A 19,618-nucleotide genomic window follows, 5' to 3' on the forward strand; every position below is an offset into this window, starting at 1 on the left:
GTGGTGTCACCGCCAGACACCACACTTGCTAGGTGGTAGCCTTTAAATCGGCCGCGGTCCGTTAGTATACATCGGACCCGCGTGTCGCCACTGTCAGTGATTGCAGTCCGAGCGCCGCCACACGACAGGTCTAGAGAGACTTCCTAGCACTCGCCCCAGTTGTACAGCCGACTTTGCTAGCAATGGTTCACTGACAAATTACACTCTCATTTGCCGAGACGATAGTTAGCATAGCCTTCAGCTACGTCATTTGCTACGACCTAGCAAGGCGCCATTATCATTTGTTATTTATCTTGGGATGCATGTACAGTCAGACCGATGTTCACCAATTATGGATTAAAGTTAAGTATTCCAGCAGCTACGTACTTTTCTTGATAGTATAATTACTTTACCTGTTCCAGACCTCACGCCAGCTTAAACGCGTGCCTTTCAGCTTCCTCCAAACCCCGTGAATTGGCTCCTGCCAATTCACAACAATTTCTCTATGCTCTTCAGCTAATAATTTGTTAACAGCATCTAAAAGTTGAGTCTTAGACTTTTTGGATAACACTGGCAAGCTGTCTGTGTGTGGTAACACAGTAGGTACGTCTGGCAGATATAACATAAAAAGCTTAAGACCACATTTTTGGGAGCAGATTAAATAATCAGGAAGCTTAGTAGTGGGCATAACAATGTTGCAAGAAAAAATATTATACAGTAATCTACTGTTAGCTATGATGAACCTGTAGGTTTAGACATAAGTATAGACTAATAGCAGATCAAAACTGCTGAGATAGGTTGTGGCACAGAGTACAACAAACTGTTTCTGACAGGGACAAACCAAGATTCATGCATCATAAGGACGGTACAAGACCAAGTAGGAGTTTTAGTTTCTTTTAGAACAGTGCAATTTTACAGTTCCTTACACCAGTATTAAGTGATAACATAGAAAACCTATAATAATCGCCTTGGGTACAAGACTGTAAGGCTGTAAGAGATATCATCACATGTGTTTGATGATCTTCACTAATGATCAGGACATCCTGGGTCTGCTGGAGGATGTGTTTTATGAGAGGCTGACCAGGCACCTGGAAAGAGTGTATAGACGGTAACACTTGAATTCACAACTGGCGCAAGTGACAGATAGAGGTATTAGTGACTGTAAAAAAATTTTAGTTAGCATTTGCAAGGACAGTCCAGCAGGCAGTAAGCTAGGGCTAAGTTCTTAGTTTAAACCCAGCTGAATAATAGCATGACAGTAGCAGCTAAATTTGACAGCTCCTGGTGCATAGTAACCAACTCATGCTGGATTGAATTTCTTGTTCCTCATATTACTGTAAATGTTCAGTAGCTACACTATGAACTTGTGTTGTGGTAGACAGAAGATTGTCCTCAATAAGTGTGAGTGCTGTCATACAAGGGTTTCAGGGTTTTTGGCAGTAAAAGAAGTGAACTATCGAAGACTTTTAACCCAACAACCAGCACCAGCTTGGTCAGGGGTGTCGAATATTGTTTTCAGCACTGTGCTGCCTACATTGAACCCACCTCACTTGGTATGTTGCAGCAGCATGGCGTACTTGCAATTGTTCCTGGGTGGTAATAAGCACCTGTTTCATGTTCCATAAGGTGCGAAGCATTCTGCTGTGGTCCAGTCTTCATAAAAATGTTTCACATTGGTTACGAGAGAAGCAGGATGCTCATACAGGTAGTTCAGCAAAATGGATACCAGGTATAACATGGGAACCCATTAGTAGTGGTGGCCTGACCCTGAGGTATCATAAATTCAGTTTTCTATACCCTTAGTAGTAGAATTATAGCAATAATGCCAAATTATTATCACTGAACAAAATTAAATGACTTTTTGGTGTAAAGTGTTGTGGTGTGCACAGAGTGTATTTGGTAGTGTACTACGGAGGTGCAGATTAATAATATATAGAAGATAATTGTCGAGTGTGACCAAATGGCACTACCTGATATGTTGGAGTAAATCCAGATGGCACTCCCATTTCAGAATGCCATCTGTTTTGCAGAGGATCTTGTACAGGTGTTCTTTACTGTATGACAGCAATATCCCTTTTAACATTCACAGTATCAAAATTAGTCAAGGGGAAAAAACTTGTCACACCACATTACTGTATAAGTGTCCAAACACACAGAATGCATAAAAAATGAAAACATGTATATCAGTAAAACAATAAAAAGCCTGATTTGCAAGACTTTGAGCTTATGTGAATACACTGCATCTTGCAGATGAATACAGGGCACCGGTATGAGCTGAAGATGGCCTAGCACATTCTGTGTGTAGATAAGGGATGAGCGTGTTGTGACCAGTTCGCTGGTATACTGTCTACGTTTTACTTTGACTTTTTTGCCCCATAAAGTGATGAATTAACAAAGGGGTCACTACCCTTGAGCAAAAGAATTCTACTCGATTGGTAGTTTAGGTACACAGGTTCCTTAAATGGCCTACGCATATAAATAAATTTTTGCACCGTCTCTGTATGGCAAAGATATCATAGGGATGTATGATTATATATATGGTGACAGAAAACTGAAGAGCAAAAATAGCAATTATTTTATGTACCTCATTTGTCTTTTTTCACCAATCTTGGTGTCTGTTGGTTTTTTGAGCCGGTGCGAGAAAGACATATTTAATAGTGCTCACTCAGTACTGAGTTAAGTAAAAGCTATAATATGCAGGAATTGCAAGTTTTCATTCTACTGCCAAGCTACATCCTACTTTCCTTCTCCTGATGTGATGATGACTTACATTTTTAAATGGACACTTTCAGAGGCAAAGTCAACACAAAGAGAAAATAGCTGTCACAGCCATGATGGCACTGTAGTGCATCATTGGGGAGAAAAGGTAAATTACCAAGCCACACACTTAACTGAAAGATGTAAATAAGAATTTCATGTTTTAGTTCTGCCACAATGTTCTTAACATGCACACATCTATGCATATGCACATTTCTGGGCAGACAATTTTTGGTGTGGCTTAACGATAATTACTGCATATGTCTCTCTCCCCAACCAATATAAGCTCCATCATAACATTTTTGACAGTATAGCTAAGGGTTCCACCGAGATATAGAGCTACCTGGAAGTCTGAAAGACACTAGGAATATTATTATGCATGTGCATAGTCACTACCCAGTGAAAATGATAAAGGATACAGTTGAGAACAGTGTGCAAGGGCGTAGACAAAGTGAGAGATCACCTCAGGAAAGGTGGAAGAATTGCAAAACAAATTAAAACTGCCCTTGGGGTGATATTTTCTGCCAAGGGTAAATAAAACAAATACTGCCTTCAGAGCAGATTATGCTCTTTATGGACATCTCATTAGCTGAGAGCCCCATCTACATGCTAGTGCTTTCTGTACCTAGAACAAATGACTGCATAGCCATCTAGGGAGCAACTGCAATAAGTCAGTAAACAAGGTATGTACGCTATGACTGAGGGAAATGATTTAGTACTTGTAGAATACATGTTAGACGTAACAAGAGGCATACACAAGTTTTAAACCAATATATCATATTAATGACCAATGGGCATCAGTGACGTCCATAGGTCACGAAAAAGATGAGGGACTGAATACACATGTAGAGTTATAATTCTGCTGGTCAGAACACCAAGTTTCGACACAAGAAGGACTGACTGACTGATAGCTCTTTCCAGTGTATAACGCTTGATCACTCCATGATGATAGAGTATCATACTGATGAGATGTGGTGGGTACCAAATTTTTGGTGGTAACTGAAGGACTGCAAACAGGGGACAGTGGCTGTTATGGCTATGCATACGGGCATTAACCAGCAGAGTGGTACACTGTCTGTGAATCTTTTGAATATACAGATGCTGACTGCAGATGAAGTGTTGCAACCAGTGAACACTGGCAAACATGACTAGAAGAGGTATCAGATGGACCTGAGATTTTTTGTGTGTGTGTGTGGAGCCACTACAGTCTAATAGGTGTGGCATAGCACTCATTGTGCAGAGAAGACATGTGTATCTCTGTGCGAACAGCAGGGCAACAGAGAGTAGACAGGCCATAGTATGAACATGAAGCAGAAGAAAATACAATGAGCAGTTCAGCATCTCTGCAGTTGCTACTCATACCATGCCAGAGCACATGCCTGGAAGATGGGAGAGTAATTGGAAACCCACAACTCATTCCATGCATAAGTGATACAGCAAAAATAGTGTCATTCATTATCCATTACTCAAGCTATAACAATTGAGTAGGCCACTTGGTTTTCTTCAAAATAAAAATAGCTAATGGAAAAAGCAGAGATGTATGACAGCCATTCATATGTAATTGTGGAGGACAGAATGTAGAGTAACAGGAGTAGTATCGGCAGGGAGTAAGTACAGCCAGCGAAAGATGTGTCAGAGGTCTAGTGTGAGCCACAATAAAAAGGTTTCCTTTCCTCCTGAGAATTGCCCGAACATATACTGACTGTCATCAATATATTGTTTTATCCTGGAACAGATTGGTCATCTGCTCTGTTGACAGACTGAGATGTCACTTATTCCTCCTGGTAGACCAGGGTGAAACTAAGTATGAAATGCTGCAGTAAGGGAGGAGCAATATCTCATTGTCATTGGATGGAAAAGGTGAGATAAATTCAGTGCTGTCAGAGCAACTTAGTCCAGATTATCCTTGGCTGGCCAATCCTTGACAGAAGAAGGAAGTACAGAGTAGAGTTGGTAACATGGCGGTAGGGTAAGATATACTGAGGGGGGCTCAAAAAATTACTATGGTGGCATGCAGTTATGGGAATCCAATCGGCTTTCACTGGCAGAATGGATACGCACATGCCATGCTCCGTCAGTAGTGTAAGGAGCCACATTAACAAAAGTTCATTCCAGTTCACTCTCTTGACCAAACGCTCTCTCACACATCAACCAGAAAATGCTGTATCACAAAACTTGACCGTTCCCTAAGTACTGTGCATCATTTTCACTCAGTGAGCCTATGGTAAGGTGATATGTTTTGGATGGTGCCATTATTGCAGTAATGTTATTAATTGAATCACCCACCACAGACTTTCCTTGTCACAGTTGACTACTGCTAGTTCTTATAGAAATACCCTATACTAACTTGTGCTCAGTTAGAATTGTTGCCATAGGCCAAATCAAAGGGCAATATCTCAATTCATGCTAGGATGTGCATGTTCCATTTCAAATCCAACAACTTAAGAAGGCATGGACATCCACCACGGAAAACAGTAAATCACTGAATCAGTCAAAGCAGTGGAAGTGACATTAAAGTTAGAGGGAAGTTCCTCCCTGACAGTGTTATTTATAGATGGACAAATAGGAACTGACATACTCTACCCACTTTTATCAAAATAATATTCACTCATATTGAGCAACACCTAGCTGCATTAAGGCAATTCCTTTCATTAATTATCAGTATACACATGACATAAAGCATACTTAAGTCTATTGCCAAGCTCAGAGGGAGGAGAAAACTGTCTCTCTTTATGTAACAAAACCATAAAATCTAATACACAAATGCAAAAACAGCAAGGTGGAGCTTCATTATTAGTAGCTAGAGCAGCAGTGGGCATAGTCAATTCTTCCATTGTAAATTTTGATGCAATTTCCTGCCATATTTTATTTCTTAAACTCTCAAACTTGTGGAGGTAGTCTGAAAATGTCTGTTTCCTATGAAAGTACTGCTTGACATCTTTACAGCTCATGCTATCATTGCTCCTTGAATCATGTTAATAATAATAATAATAATAATAATAATAATAAATATTTTCTTGCTTCCTTATGGAACCTCCATTATGGAACCTTCCATCATAGTCATTGTTACTGGGGCAGGGTGCCTCTATTTCGAATGTGAATCCTCATGTGTTTTTGTACTTCAGTCATTTGTGCTCAGCTTACCTGCAACTGTAACAATCAGCTATGCTCAGTCAACAACTCTTGTAGATAGCATTGACAGTCCTTCAGTGATGAACTTACCTGTGTAGATTGGAAGTTTCAAACTGATGCGACAAATAATGGGAGCTCAGTAATAAACATAATATGCAGTGTGGCCTCTTAAAGTAGCATGGACTGGTCTGGTGCAAAATACATAAGTTATGTCTCGCTCATGAATATCTAGTTCATGATCAAGTGTGAGTGTATCATGGTACTAACAATAATATAATAACAATCAATTTTTTCAATATTGGGTTTATGTGTAGTGCTGTAACACATGATTCATCTGTAGTGTTTTCAGTGGTTCTGTATGTCTTCCATTGTCATATATTGTCATTTTGTACAATGCAATAGCATAGAATGTACAAATTCGAAGAATATCTCCAGTTTGGTGGGATACACTATTAACCATAAAAAATTTGTAACAGCTTTGATACTGTGTTTGAACACTAAAGTTCAACTATCTCTCCAAACACATTATTCCAGGGTGCTGTGCTAGTATTCTTTTGTTCAAAAGACCAACGGTTGCTTCATCAGGAAAGAGGGAAGGAGAGGGAAAGACGAAAGGATGGGGGTTTTAAGGGAGAGGGTAAGGAGTCATATCAATCCCGGGAGCGGAAAGACTTACCTTAGGGGGAGAAAAGGACTGGCATACACTCGCACACACACAAATATCCATCCGCGTGTCTGTGTACGTGCGGATGGATATGTGTGTGTGTGTGTGCAAGTGTATACCTGTCCTTTTTTCCCCTTAAGGTAAGTCTTTCCGCTCCCGGGATTGATATGACTCCTTACCCTCTCCCTTAAAACCCCCATCCTTTCGTCTTTCCCTCTCCTTCCCTCTTTCCTGATGAAGCAACCGTTGGTTGTGAAAGCTTGAATTTTGTGTGTATGTTTGTGTTTGTTTGTGTGTCTATCAACATACCAGCACTTTCATTTGGTAAGTTACATCATCTTTGTTTTTAGATATAAATTATTTAATTGGATAGATAAAAAATCTACTCGCAACAGGATATTGCAAGTTGCCACTATGCATCCTCTGCCTATGCCCATTCATCCTAATTGATAATTTGGTGGTAGTCATGCCACCGTAGAAAGCCGAACAGTGTTTATATAACAGCTGGTACCGTATATGGCATGTGTCGTTTTACAGATGGCTCTCCCTTTGATAGTATGTGTTTTGCCAGTTACAGGATTGTTATAGGTGGTGGTAGGAGGGTGCATGTCTGACAAGAATATTGAGGAGATTGGGAGGGTGATGGAAAGCTATTCTAGGTGTGGTGGGCAAAATTTCAGACAGAACTGATCTCATTTCAGGGCATGATTCTAGGAAGCCATGGCCCTGTCGAAGTAGCTGATTAACACATTCCAGACCAGGATAATCTGAGTTACCAATGGTGTGCTCCTAAGTTGTTTTTTTGGAGGGGTCATCAGTACCAGGAAATCTGCTTTTTAACTAGGATGGTGGGGTAATTATGTGCAATGAATGCTGAGGTGGGAATGGTGGTTTATTGCTGTAAAGAGTCTGCATCCAAACAAATACGTTTGCCTCAGATGACAAGGCCGTATGGGAGGAAACATTTGACATGGAAAGGATGGCAACTGTCAAAATGTAAGTACTGTTGTTTGTTGGTAGGTTTAATGTGGACAGAAGTGTGTAGCTGGTCTTCGGTGAGGACGAGATCAACATCAAGGAAAGTGGCATGGGATTCAGAATACGATGATGTGAAATTTAATTGGGAGAATATGTTCAGAGATTCCAGGAATTTTAGCTGATCAGCCTCATGATGAGTCCATATGGTAAAGATGTCATCAATGTATCTAAATCAAGCCAGGGGCTGAAGACTTATGGATTCCAGGAAAGACCACTCCAAGCGACCCATGAAAAAGTTGGCACAGGAAGGAACCATCCTGGTTCCCATGGCCGTACCCCTGATCTGTTTGTATGTCTGCCCCTCAAAGGTGAAGTAGTTGCTGGTAAGTGTAAAGTTAATTAAAGTGAGAGGTAGGATGTCATAGGTTTGGAATCAGATATAGGCTGACTGAGGAAATGTTCAGCAGCAGACAATGTACATGAGGGATGTTGGTATAGAGGACGTGGCATAAATGGGGACAAGCAAGGTGTGTGGTGGGAGTAGGACATCCTTCCTACTTACCTTAACCAAATTTATAAGGCTATTAAGTGTCAACTATTCTGTGTACAGTTTGGATATTTGCTTATCTTCCTCATAGAGGGTGACTGACGAAGATGCGTATAGCAGCAGGGCAAAGAGCCACAGTTAGTGTACATTATTATGTACAAGGCTTACAAGAAGGTTCCAATAAATGTGCCATGAATAGTTCATTCAGTATACAACAGTGGTAGAAGGTATTAATTTGATGCCTATCTGTCAAACATTATTGACATATGCAATCAATTAATCATTAAATCCTAGCATTTTACTGTTTCTTTCCATTATTTCCAAAGAAGGACATAACAATGTAACTTTAATGGGATTGAAATCATGTTTTTCCTATTGGGTGATAGTATTAGGAATGGATGACAGGTCGAATTGGAGGCTGTGTCACAGTTTGTTTTCCTCATAGCCGCACATGTGCAAGCTTAGAGTGTGGCCAAACAAAGATGCACACCATCCATTGTGATGGGACTGGCTAGTTTCTGCGTGATGTTACACTCTTCACGATGGGGCCAATGGGATATAGAAGCCCAGAAACACTCTCGTGGTATCACACTAGTTGGCTTGTCCACCACACTTTATGGACACTCAGTTCCATGCAGGGCCCATGAGAAATCAATATTCAATTGAAATACAATACAAATTTGCACTCAGTCTGTTGTACCTGCAAGCATACATCGTGAAATTTATTGGTATTCTCAGCTTACAACTAGGTTGCTGTGTTCTAACCTGATAGCATTATGGCAGTCTCTAGGTAGTGCCTGGGTGCATTGCATGATCTCAGGCGTCTCATAATATTCCTTGTGGTACTGTACTACATCTCTTGGCACTGGTGAAAATAAACTTACCTTGATTGACTCCTTAGTTCAGAACAGGTTTCTGTTATTGCAAAGGTGTGGATTACTGAGCATGGAAGATTTTATCATGACTAATTCATTGAAAAGCAACTCATGAAAGGAGTGTAAAATGATTGCCAATTACATCACCTACTTCAGAATCGGTTTCCTAAATAATTTGAACAAATGCAATTACTTTATGTAGTATCAGTTGTTTCAGTGATTGTATTTCAATTAATTGTCAATCTTCTTAATGTTGCTATTTAGATATGGCCATCTGCTAATTCAGTTAAGAAAACATACCAATTCAACAATGTAATCTTAATTTCTCAATGTTCTAGTGTGTCCAATAGGTCACTGCTCAGCTGTGCAGTAGATTGACTGAGAATAAATAGTTAACTGTGCAGTGGTACAGTGTTAAACTTGCTATATGTCAGTGTGACTGTGAGTTGCATGGAAAGGTAAAATTGGTAGACATTTTACCAGAGAGTAATTCATATCATTTCTGTGTACACAGACACCTAAGTGAGACTCATATAGAGTGTAAGTGTTAAGTATTCTTGTGAAATTAATTACTGGTAAGCATGTGAGAGGCACTCCATAATATATGAGCACCTACTCTGTTTTGTTATGTTAATCAATTAATACGACTTGGCAAACAAATGGTAATGAGATGGGGAGCTATTAATATCAATGGGGGCTACTCTGGGAAGAAGGTAGAGCTGGCAGAGGCTGCAAGTAAGATGGGGCTGGACATTTTAGCTGTTAGTGACATTCGGGTAAGGGGTGAGAAAGAAGAGGAAGTGGGAGAATACAAGGTCTACCTGTCAGGAGTCAAAGTAGGAATAGCACAATGGGGTGTAGGGCATTACATCACAAAAGAAATGGAACCCAGCATAGTTGCAATAAGGTATGTAAACGAACGACTGATGTGGATAGATTTGACAGTGTCTAGCAAGAAAATTAGGATTGTGTCAGTATATTCGCATTGTGAAGGGACAGATCAATATAAGATGGATAGTTTTTTTGAGGCACTCAGTGATGTAGTTGTTAGAGTAAAGGACAAGGACAGTGTACTGCTCATGGGTGATTTTAATGCCAGGATTGGAAATCGAACAGAAGGGTATGAAAAGGTTATGGGTAAATTTGGAGAGGATATGGAGGCCAACAGGAATGGGAAACAACTCTTGGATTTCTGTGCCAGTATCGGCTTAATAATCACAACTCCTTTTTTAAACATAAGAACATTCACCGGTATACTTGGGAAGGCAGGGGAACCAGTTCTGTCATTGACTATATAATAACAGATCAGGAATTCAGGAAGGCTGTGAGGGACACACGTATATTCAGGGGATTCTTTGATGACACTGATCATTATTTAATCTGCAGTGAAAATGGGATTGTGAGGCCGAAAGTGCAGGAGGTCAGGTCCATATGTAGGAGGATAAGAGTGGAGAAACTGCAGGATAAGGAAATCAGGCACAAGTACATAACAGTGATCTCAGAAAGGTACCAGTTAGTTGAATGTAGTCAATTACAGTCATTGGAAAAGGAATGGACAAGGTACAGGGACACAGTACTAGAAGTGGCTAAAGAATGTCTTGGAACAGTTGTGTGTAAAGGTAGGATGAAGCAAACAGCTTGGTGGAATGACACAGTCAAGGCAGCCTGTTAAAGGAAAAAGAAGGCGTATCAAAAATGGCTACATACTAGAACTCAGGTAGACAGAGAAAGTTATGTTGAAGAAAGAAACAAAGCCAAACAGATAATTGCAGCATCCAAGAAGAAATCTTAGGAAGACTTTGGAAACAGGTTAGAGACTGTGGGTCATGCTGCCGGAAAACCATTCTGGAGTGTAATTAGCAGTCTTCGAAAGGGAGGTAAGAAGGAAATGAGAAAGTTATGTTGAAGAAAGAAACAAAGCCAAACAGATAATTGCAGCATCCAAGAAGAGATCTTGGGAAGACTTTGGAAACAGGTTAGAGACTGTGGGTCATGCTGCCGGAAAACCATTCTGGAGTGCAATTAGCAGTCTTCGAAAGGGAGGTAAGAAGGAAATGACAAGTATTTTGGACAGGTCAGGAAAACTGCTGGTGAATCCTGTGGATTCCTTGGGCAGATGGAGGGAATATTTTGAAGAGTTGCTCAATGTAGGTGAAAATACAATCAGTAATGTTTCAGATTTCGAGGTACAATGGGATAGGAATGATGATGGAAATAGGATCACATTTGAGGAAGTGGAGAAAATGGTCAATAGATTGCAGTGCAATAAAGCAGCTGGGGTGGATGAAATTAAGTCGGAACTCATCAAATACAGTGGAATGTCAGGTCTTAAATGGCTGCACAGGATAATTGAAATGGCCTGGGAGTCGGGACAGGTTCCATCAGACTAGACAAAAGCTGTAATCACACCAATCTTTAAACATGGAAACAGAAACGATTGTAACAACTACAGATGTATCTCTTTAATCAGCGTTGTGGGTAAAACCTTCTCAGGTATTGTTGAAAGGAAAGTGCGAGTATTAGTTGAGGACCAATTGGATGAAAATCAGTGTGGGTTTAGGCCTCTTAGAGGTTGTCAGGACCAGATCTTTAGCTTACGGCAAATAATGGAGAAGTGTTATGAGTGGAACAGGGAATTGTATCTATGCTTCATAGATCTAGAAAAGGCATATGACCGGGTTTCTAGGAGGAAGTTATTGTCTGTTCTATGAGATAATGGAATAGGTGGCAAACTTTTGTAAGCAATTAAAGGTCTTTACCTGGATAGTCAGGCAGCAGTTAGAGTTGACGGTAAATTGAGTTCATGGTTCAGAGTAGTTTCAGGAGTAAGACAAGGCTGCAACCTGTCTCCACTGTTGTTCGTATTATTTATGGATCATATGTTGAAAACAATAGACTGGCTGGGTGAGATTAAGATACGTGAACACAAAATAAGCAGTCTTGCATATGCGGATGACTTAGTTGTGATGGCAGATTCAATTGAAAGTTTGCAAAGTAATATTTCAGAGCTAGATCAGAAATGTAAGGACTGTCGTATGAAGATTAGCATCTCCAAAACGAAAGTAATGTCAGTGGGAAAGAGATATAAACGGATTGAGTGCCAAATAGGAGGAACAAAGTTAGAACAGGTGGACGGTTTCAAGTACTTAGGATGCATATTCTCACAGGATGGCAACATAATGAAAGAACTGGAAGTGAGGTGTAGCAAAGCTAATGCAGTGAGTGCTCAGCTACGATCTACTCTCTTCTGCAAGAAGGAAGTCAGTACCAAGACTAAGTTATCTGTGCACCGTTCAATCTTTCGACCAACTTTGTTGTATGGGAGCGAAAGCTGGGTGGATTCAGGTTACCTTATCGACAAGGTTGAGGTTACGGATATGAAAGTAGCTAGGATGATTGCAGGTTCTAGTAGATAGGAACAATGGCAGGAGGGTGTCCACAATGAGGAAATCAAAGAAAAACTGGGAATGAACTCTATAGATGTAGCAGTCAGGGCGAACAGGCTTAGATGGTGGGGTCATGTTACACTCATGGGAGAAGCAAGGTTACCCAAGAGACTCATGGGTTTAGCAGTAGAGGGTAGGAGGAGTTGGGGCAAACCAAGGAGAAGGTACCTGGATTCGGTTAAGAATGATTTTGAAGTAATAGGTTTAACATCAGAAGAGGCACCAATGCTAGCTCTGAATAGGGGATCATGGAGGAAGTTTATAAGGGGGACTATGCTCCAGACTGAACGCTGAAAGGCATAATCAGTCTTAAATGATGATGATGATGATGATGAATCAACTCTATCTAATATTTGTCTGTCAATTCAGTGTCATTTGACCCAAACAGCAAAATGCAGTAAAACTTATAAAAACATACCTTCCTGAGTACCGAGCTTTAGGTCATTCACAGCTTAATAGTTGCTAGCCGTTTGACTCAATAACTAATGTTTTCATATACCTAACAGTATCTTCACAATTTTTCCTCAACTACTTGGCATAAATTGCCGTAGCTTCCACTATTTAGTAGATCATCATTTTACCCGCTTTCTTGATTAAGACAACAAAGTTCATTTCCCACTGCTCCAAATTACTAATCCTTAATGCTACAACTTATACTACAGCACAGCACACTTACATGTGATAAAATGGTGCAAGTATATTATTCTTTTTGAGGGGAGGCATGCATTTCCATTGCAATTGAATCTGTCCGTCTGATACATGTTTATAAAGACAATTCAAATTGTTGTATCAGACTTTTGATACAACCACAGAAGAAGATTTTCCTCATCACCACCCCAACTATTTATAGTGTGCTGAGGGAAACACTATGGGAGGAGTATGAGGAGAACACTGAAATACTGATAATGATTAGTGACAAGAACAAACAAATTTATTGGCACACACTCAACTTCATTGAAATCAGTGCAGGCAGCAGATCCTGAATTTCCACCAGTATTCCAGAAGATAAAGCTGGATAGTAAACAATTCTTGTCCTACTGGTATTTTCACTGAAGACGGGCTGTTGTGGACTCACTAGAAGCAGATGTTGCTGCACAAAGTACACAAGTAGAAGGGGGTTCTCTGTAGTTGCGCTGACTTGGAACTGTCCACCAGGCTGTTGCACTGGTGCTTATTGCTTCTCTAGTGGTGCCACTACTGAAACTTCTTGGTGCCACAATTCCTCAGCTATACACTGCCTCTAGAATGCGTTGTCGACCTATCGACACCTATGGCGCTGCTTGTTGGTGCATGCTGTGCTTATGACACCACACTCCTCCCCTGCCCCCCCCCCTCTGCAATATCTCCTGGCCACGATTGTATATGGTTGTTGTGCAAACTGATGGCGAGGGGGAAGTCTGGGTGCAGGTGCAGTAGATGGGATGGGAACCGGTAGCCAGCGGCAGACTCCCGTGACTGCCCTGACATTTGCCCTGAGTCCCCATGGGAAGGCCTTGCAAACTGCAGGGAGAGCACACCTACAATCAGGGCAAGAGTTTTGAATGCTGAAGGGCTCCCCTCAGAGAGGAAGGTGGCAGGGCACAGAGGCGTCATCCATGGAAACATGGGGTGCTGTGATCATGGCATCAAGGATGAGGGTGTGTCCACCTTCATGTGAAACACCACAGCCTGATATGCCTTCTGGTCCATGGTGGACAGCTGCAACCCTGGCTCCTGGTTGCATGCTGAATCTGTAAAACAAAATGCGGTGGCAGAATCGTGGAGTCTCAGAGAGGGAAGCTGGATATGATGTCTTTTGAGCAGTGACCCTCTTGGGGAAGAAACCCATAACATGTTGTGTCCAAGAACATGCAAAACATTCCCCTTTTGCCATCAGTGTCTGGGCTGGAAGAGCCTGAAGAGTTCTGTGTCCTGGATTTGAAAATGAGAATCTTTGCACTGACCAGTACTTCTCATTGGTGGGTGCAGCAGATGAAGCAGCATGCGGTGCCGGTGGCAGTGCAGAAGTTTGGCCAGAAAAGGTCCATCTCGAGGCATTGCATTGTAGGTGGACACGAACAGCTACAAGGCCTGCTCCTGCGGGTGAGTTCCACAGAATTTATTCATCTGCACCTTGAATGTTTGCACGAAACATTCAGCTTCATCATTTGTTGTGGGTGGAATGGCGCTGTGGTCACATGTTCAGTGCTCTTGACCATGCAAAATTGTTCAAATGCCTGTGAGGCAAACTGCTGTCCATTATCAGACACTAACACTTCTGGGAAGCCCTCGATGCAGAAAATTGAAGTAAGTGTTGTAATAGTACTGGCTGACATTGTAGCGTTCATCAGAACCACAAATGGAAAACAACTAAAGGCATCCACTACACAATAAGCCATCATGTGTTCCAGCAAGGTCCAGCAAAATCAATGTTGATGCATTCACATGGACTGCTGGGGCATGGGCAGTCAGAAAAGCATTGAGGAGGAGCTGCCTGTTGCTTCATGTAAATGGCACAGTGTGATGTCACGTCTCCAATTCTGGCGTCCATCCCTTGCCAAGAAAAATGGCATTGAGCAAGCTGCTTTGTCCTTACAATACCCCATTGTCCCTGATGCAACAACCTTAATACATCTTGTTCAAGGGCACACAGGATGATGACCTGGGAGTGGTCATTTTCAGTGTGAAACAGTAAAACACCATGCAATACTGACAAGGCTTGATGGTGAGCAAAGTATTGACTTACTTCTGGCTGAATGATGTCGTTCATGCTCCTTGGCCACCCTATGCACATTTTATTCCACACAATGCTTAAACCTGCATCTGCAGCTGGTTCTTGTACTACACAATGAATGTACATGGGAAAATTGTGCGTTCAGAGCTTCTATCTGACATGATGCTTCAGAGGAGGCGAACTGATCATCCATGTCCATCAGTAACCTTGACAACACATCAACATTGTAGTGTTGAGCCATAGGGTGGTACAAGATTTCATAGTTGTAGTTCAACAGCAATTAAGCCCGTTGTTGCAATTTCTGTGCCATTTGTTGCAGAACAGGCTTGGTTGGATGGAAGAGTGAAGTGAGTGGCTTATGATCCTTCACCAAGTAGAGCTTCCTTCCATAGAGGTAATGATGAAACTTGGTTACAGCATAAATGATCATCAGTGCTCCTTTTTCAATTTGACTGTAATTTGTCAGAAGTTTGGAGGCAAATGCTATTGAATGATCCATTGATCCAACAGAACAGTGCCTAGGCCAACAGCAGAAGCATCAACTGCTAAAACTATTGGTTTAGCTGGATCAAAATTTATAAGGCATGTGTCACTAAGTAGTGCCCATTTCAATTGATGAAAAGCCAACTGACATTCCTTGGTTCACACAAATGGTACATCCTTATGCTGTACACTGTGAAGCAGAGCTGCAATGCAAGAGGCATGAGGAATGAATCTGCCTAACACTGCTTGCAGTTCCTTTAGATTTTTGGGAGCCAGAAAATCTTTGATGGCTTGCAAGTGAGTCTGGGTGGGGTGAATACCCTGCATATTATTGACATGTCCCAGATATTCTATTTTTATGTGGAAAAAAGAGAAATTGTCTTTCCAAAATTTTAGGTCTGCCCATAACAGTACTTGAAAAAGGCACTCAAGATTGGTTAAATGTTCTTCTGCAGAATATACAGACATGAAAGTGTCATCCATGTAATTTGAGTGCAAAGGCATCTTGGCAGTCACTTGTTCTAAAAAGCATTGAAAGCTCCCCAGTGTTGAAGCACTACTGAAGGGCAGACGTTGAAATTCAAATAACCTGATGTTAGTTATTTAAAGGCAATTTGAGTTAAGCATCCGCCAAATGCACCTTGGAAAAATAATGACCCTCGCTTAGTCTGTCCATCAGTTCCTCTGGACAGGGCAAAAGGTACATGTCTATCACTGTCTGAGAGTTCACAGTCAACTTAAAATAAACACACAGTCAAAGACATTCTGAAGGTTTTTGAAGGATGACTTAAAGGTGGAAGACACCTTTAAGTTCACAGGTTTTCAAATCTCATCTGGTGCAGTCCCCAACAATCAATCTTTCCTTCTCATCCCATCTGGTAAGTCACCTCTAGCCCAAGGTTTTGGGTGACTTTCCCGGACTCTACCTCTTTTCCCAAATCTCTTCAGTTCCTTTCCCTTCACCCCTCTTCCTTCCCCTTCAATCCTTCCACTGGAAGAATAAGCCACTGGGCCCAATAGCTTGCATAAGAGAAACCTGTTTTTTATATGTGAGTTCTCCTGCCACCACTTGATGAGTAGATCTTTTTATCTCTCCAATTACATTATATTGTCAAAAATTTATTTTTTCATTGTCATAAAAGTAATAAATGGCATTGCAACTTGGGCACTGAGCATGCTTATGGTGACTAAAGTACTTTGTGAAAGATTTTGCTATATTTTTCTCTCTACCAGCATTCTGCGAGAGTGGCATGGCACTGTTTGTCTCTGTATGTGATGTCACATGCTGTGTCTCACAGGCCGGAGGGCCCAGAGCTCTTTACATTCCACAGCACTACTAACACTGTAATTATGCAATTCATTAATATTTGACATCTGCATCTCACACTTAGCTAAATCATAAGTGTCGTGAGCCTCAATTAACTGTAACACTGTATCTAAAGAAGAATCAGGTTGTTTCAAAATAGCAGCACAAATTCTGTTGTAACAAGTATTTTGAGTTATAGCATCATGCAGCATGACATCACTGTACAATTATCCACAATGACACAAAAATTTGCAGTGCCTAATTAAATCTTGTAGTTCAGTGATCCACTCTTTGAGTTTGACCTGCTGCCCACCGAAGATGGAAAAACTTGAACCTTGCAGGAGCCATGAGCATCGGTTAATTTGCCAGCTAAAGTCTCAAACTGATCGTTTGTCAGGAAACAATTTCACTATGAGTCTGTAAACTTCCGTGCTCACTATGGAAAAAAAAAATGCTTTGGTCTTTATACCTTGCAATTGGTGTCCTCCATGTGATTCATCAATTGAGCTAAATATTCTGACCAGTCCTCATGCTGTTTGTTGAAACTGCAGAATGGTGGAATGGCTCATGGAGGCTGCGGCTGAGGCTGCTTGTAGATTCTGTTGTGATAGCTGCATCATGACTTGAATAACATACATTAGAGAGTCGTACTGTCATGCACAAGGCATGCCTGTAAGGAATTTGGATTAGATGTTGCAGACAATATAACACACTCATCTCAGTAGTAGTGCCCGTTCTGAGTCAAAACTCCACACACTAATGTGCTAGACATGTAAAAAGAAACAGCAAGAAATAAATAACAAGTAACGAGGGTGGGTGGGTAAAAACAAAAATTAATCCTGTAAGTTGCACAGATCCTATCCCTCTTTGGACCCAGCTGTTGTGTCAAACTTTTGATACAACCACAAAAGGACATTTTACTCATTGCCACCCTCAACTATTTATAGTGCACTGAGAGAAACACTATGAGAGGAGAAATAGGAGAACACTGAAATACTGATAATGATTAGTGACAAGAACATGCACATTTATTGATGAACACTCAACTTTGTACAAATCGGCTCAGGCAGCAGATCCTGAAGTTCAACTAATATTCCAAAAGCTAAGGCTGGATAGTAAAAAGTTCTTGTCCAACTAGAATGTTCACTGAAGTCAAGCTGGTGTGGATTTGCTAGAAGCTTATGATGCAGCACAAAATACACAAGTAGAAGGTGGTCTTCCTGGTAGTTGAGTCGATTTGGAACTGCCCGCCCAGTTGTGTTGCTTGTATATTTGACTTCCCTAACAGCGTTGCGGTGATCTCTGGGCTATACACTGTCTCTGTAGTGGGTTGTCAACCTATTGACACCACGTGAAACTAATATGTTATTAACAGTATTAAGAAAAGGATAGTTACACTCACTATATAGTGGAGACTCTTGAGTAGCAGATAGGCGCGACAAAAAGACTTTCAGAAAGTAATCTTTCCACCAACAAGGCCTTTGTCAGAAGTAGACAACAATACACACACATGCACCCCCTGCCCCCCACTACCACACATACACACACACACAACACACACAACACAGTCTCAGATCAAGAAACTGCATAAAAAAATGGAGGATAAATACACTACACAAAGGAGGGAAACCACATATAGTTTAGTCTGACAGTGTGGGAGTTATTCACTGGAAGGTCGGGGATGAAATATCATTCTAATTTCGGCATACAATCCATCCAGTAAACAAGCATGAAGATACATGATGCAGATTATGTTGAACCTATTGCAGTTAGAAGCACCCAGCTTGGATTGAGCCTGTTACATATTTGAAGATGTGAAGGATAGTCTACAATATTTTTCTACAGGTTTTTCACCATACAAGACAATGTTTCACAAAAACAGAGTAAATATGTTGAATGAGCTTACTGAATGCATATCATTTAAGTCAATCTATGTTCAAGAAAAGAGAAATAATAGCCAAAGAAGTTATAGAAAAACAATATGATAATGGAATAATTCACTCAACTGAAGGTGGGAGATTTAGTGTTTGTGAAAACACATGAAAGACAGGTTAAAGTTAGTTATTACAAAATTGAAGTATTTTTTGATATCTACATAATGTCTTTTGAAACAGTAGGAAGCCCCCCACTCAAAAGCATATTGGTTGGTCTGTCCCAGAATTAGAAAGTTATTTGGTTTGAGGAATATAACAGCAATGAAGTCCTACATACAAATAGCTTAAGCACATCTGATGTTATTTGATGACTGCTGTGCTGAAAAGAAAAAGAAATCACATACATTTGACCTCAAGGGGCACTCATCTTTGAATGCAATATGCCTGGCAAACACAAGGACCCCAGCAGAAAATGTTATTTTTCCATGAACATCAATTTTGTGTTTTGATTTTATTAGTGAAAAATATTGTTCTATGTTGTTTTATAAATGTTTTGTAATTCAAGTGAACCTCACACTACCACAGATGAACAAATGGAAACTTCAGCATAAGAAAAGTCATTGATCCTTTATGAGCATATTTCAGCTACCCACAAATGATGTGTTCTTATATACAGTGGTTAGTTTACTGCAAACTTTATTGATCTCCTAATAATTCATTTCATTGCTAAGATACGATGGTGTTGTTCTTCATTTTCTTATGTGTCTGACCAATGCAATATTTATTTAGAGATATGTTTTGTATATATGTTTGTTTCCTTTTGTTTTATTTTACGGCAAATCAGTTTTATGTTGTAGTGAGTAG

The sequence above is a fragment of the Schistocerca nitens genome, chromosome 8, assembly GCF_023898315.1.
Source record: "Schistocerca nitens isolate TAMUIC-IGC-003100 chromosome 8, iqSchNite1.1, whole genome shotgun sequence".
NCBI lineage: Eukaryota > Metazoa > Arthropoda > Insecta > Orthoptera > Acrididae > Schistocerca > Schistocerca nitens.